The sequence below is a fragment of the Leguminivora glycinivorella genome, chromosome 6, assembly GCF_023078275.1.
Source record: "Leguminivora glycinivorella isolate SPB_JAAS2020 chromosome 6, LegGlyc_1.1, whole genome shotgun sequence".
NCBI classification, from domain to species: domain Eukaryota; kingdom Metazoa; phylum Arthropoda; class Insecta; order Lepidoptera; family Tortricidae; genus Leguminivora; species Leguminivora glycinivorella.
Window position 1 is genome coordinate 18,658,177 of NC_062976.1, and position 3,518 is coordinate 18,661,694.

The 3,518-nt window shown below is 35.7% G+C and overlaps 1 non-coding gene across 1 annotated transcript; it reads left to right on the forward strand.

The window, feature by feature from the left end:
* Positions 1 to 247: 247 nt before the first annotated feature.
* Trnas-cga lies at positions 248 to 320 on the forward strand. Its single transcript has one exon. It is a non-coding gene; the product is annotated as a tRNA-Ser (tRNA).
* Positions 321 to 3,518: the final 3,198 nt, after the last annotated feature.

Here is a 3,518-nt window from a genome sequence, read left to right on the forward strand (position 1 = left end):
AACTACCGGGAAGACTATTTAAATAAAATAAAGTTAAAACTTAAAACCAAGTACGCTGAGACTAAATTCGAACATTAAAATCACAACTTGATATGATATATCGATGTAGGGAACAAATCAAATTATTTAATTAAATATTTTTTCATTTGTTTTTTCAAGCACAAATTGCTCGCTCTTAGAGTTGGTCAAAGGCGCCTTGCCTTCAGAGATAACATACACTAGAGAAATTTCGCCGGGTACCTCGGCGGGCGAGGTGGTGTAACGGTTTAACACGTCAGCCGCGATAGCTGGAGACCCGGGTTCGATTCCCGGCTTCGCCACTAGTGGGCTTGGTCGCTTTTTCTTTAGTGTATATATCTATTTCAGTTTATAATGATATGATGTAACTTAATGACGGCTTGACGGCCTTTTATCTAGCGTGTGTGTGTGTGAGCACAGCGAGTAATATGACGAAGTTAAAACAGAATAGCTTAGTAACAGAATGTTAATACGATTACAGGGAATAATTTTGGAAAATACCTACCTTAATTTCGCATTTTAAGAAGCCGTGCAACAAGACGGTTACGATTTTATAGCATGGCACAATAGAATACAAAAGAGACAGCATTAAGTCTGTGCTGGGAACAATACGCGTCTTCAAAACCACAAAAGAATTTTAAAGTTTCCAATTTTCTCGAGTCTCTCGAGAGTGCACATAATTACTCCAGATTTCTTCCCTCCTTTTTCACCAGTAGGCCTCTTATAAATCCGCAAGTCTTACCAATAAAGATTGTTTATGGACTCCGTATTTTTTGGCCACAAAAGGCTAAGAGATTTGCCACAAACCTGGCAGATAATAAGAGACAAAGGCCATTTAAGGTGTACCCTCGTACGCGTATATTTCGTTTACCTTATCTACTGTATCTAGATAAGCGAGAGTTTATGGAACAAGTTTAGAGCAAAACGATTCCCGCGGGTGTCCGTAAATCCAGGTGTTTTCCTGCCACTTGCCGTGGCTGGGTGAAGTATCTTTAAGTACTACGGTGAACCAATACATTGTGGTTTACTGTCTATAAAATTAGAAATGTAGGGATATTACTCACACTAAAAGTATTAGAATGATGATGACGTTAAGAGATCAATAGACTGTCTAAAACATGTACTTAGTTTGAGAGGTACAATTAGGGAAATACATTAAATAAGGTACCTAAAGACATAGGTAGTCTTACATACGAATATGGAACTAAAGACATACAATAAATTTAAAAGTGGAAAATGTCTGCCTTGGGTGATCCAGAGGCCGTGAGTTCAAGTCTCACCCAAGGCAGACATTTTCCACTTTTAAATTTATTCTAAGCCTAGTGGCATCGATTGCAGACGTTTCTGCTAATCAGAAGTTAAAAATTTAAAGACATACACTCAAAAATGGAAATCAAAAAAAGTAAATATAGGATTTAGGGAGTATATACCTACGTATATTGACCCTGCAGCTGCGACTCTGTCGATAATTTAAAATCAGTAAAACGAAAAAGTGCACTTCAATTACGCATAATTGCCTTGATGGCAACTTTTTTTATGTCAATTGATTCTATTTATGTGCGGGTTAAATGGGGTCAAATGCAATCAATTTTATGCAGTTGACTCATGAGAGTCAAGCAAAAAAACGAAAACTATATTAATTAAAACAAGTGTGTGGTTTAAACTATGAAAATAGCTTTTTGGGCTGGTTTATATGGAACGAAGGTTTTATAGGGGAAACTATTTTTCACAAAAATAAAATTCAGAAATTACCAGTGTGTTATACATCATCTGATAGGTCTTTAAAAATTAATTGAATGTTTCTAAAAAAGTTTTTTAATAATATGAACAGTTTTGGAATAAAACGATAATTAAGGCCGAAATAATGTTTATACCTTTATAACTTTCGAATTCGTTGTTGGAAAAATATCCAGAAACCGTCAAATTATTGGCCATATAATACAAAACACAAAACTAGTACTTTAAACGTCACCAGCTGAGCCATTTTTGAGTTTTCTTTAGAAAACCCTTAATAAAAGGTCGTAAGTGCCACATTAACAATCACTTCCGAACGTCATGCCGTTATCTAGAACATCAATTTCATTGAAGTCTCATACTTTTACTGTAAATACCTGCTTTCTTAAAACAAAACTGCTAACTAAACATTATCACTATTTTTTTCTCACAAAGATTACCTTTTTTTCGACAAACTAAGACTCCCATAAGCTTCTAATAATATAAATCTCATTTAAACATGTCCACACAGTTAAAATAAACACGACTAAGTACTTAAATCTCATTTTTTAAATTATTTTTAGGTAACAGTTTATACTCACCCAAATGAGTAAATACGAGTATTTACTCGGTGCTTTGAGTAAATTACGGGTAAATACTCAGTATTTACTCACCCCTACCCATCTCTATAGGGGAAGCATTAAACGAGACCACCTGTCATCGTTATAAAAAACTAGGCGCCGAACGGATCTCTAGCCCGGACCTGGACCGGACCGGTGTTACGTACATTCTTAACTCATTCCCACGATAAGCTTAATAAGGCTCGTGTTATGTTGTGGGTACTCATACAACGATATACATGATATACAAATACTTATACATATACATGAAATGTGTTCCTATATCTATCTCATTTCCACCTTTTAAGAAGGTTGTTTACTTGCTACACATTTTTTGATACAATTTATGGACCACGTTAGGACCACGCTACGCTGGTCACCCGAGCGCCCAACACGCCGCGCTCTCAATCAGCCAACAAAATGCTAATACAATTCCAGGTGGAGAGACCGGCACAGCTTCGATAGGCGGTAATTCCAGGAGACTCGTAAAAGTAATGCCGAAACAGGATTTATCACGGAGTCGCTTAAAGCAGTGTTAATTGTCTAAAATACCGATGCTATTTAGGGACAGTTAATTTAAAGATTTAAGCTGCAATAAAATTTGGGACGGAAGAATTTTATCGAGTGTAAAATTGTAGATGAGAATGTTGGATGCAGATTTCAATGGTGGTTTTTATGAGAAGCTTATTGTTGATTTGCCGTAATACATCTCATTTGCTCTTAGTGTGTAATATTAATATTTGTGAGTGTGCACGGGAAAACGTCCCACTTTGTCGATTGCTATAAAGCCGCTTTGTCAGTTTATTCATATAAAGCTACAAATAAATATCGCGTTAATGGTAACCGACAAAGTGGGACGTTTTACTAAACACACTCACATTTTAGCACAATATGTATAACACCTGATAATAATAACATCTAACCGCAATAGGAAACTGTACCCACTGTATAATAATAGTTATAGTATAGGTAATTATTTACAGATTTGTATTCAACAGCATAATATAATATTGTCTTCGGTTAGTTATGAAATAAAACTATGGAAACAGATTATATCGCGTATAATGAATTTACAATACATCCCGACGTGTCACCCTTGACCATGAATGCTGTAGTGTTCGAAATGTCGGGATGAATTGTAAATTCATTATACGCGATATAATCCGT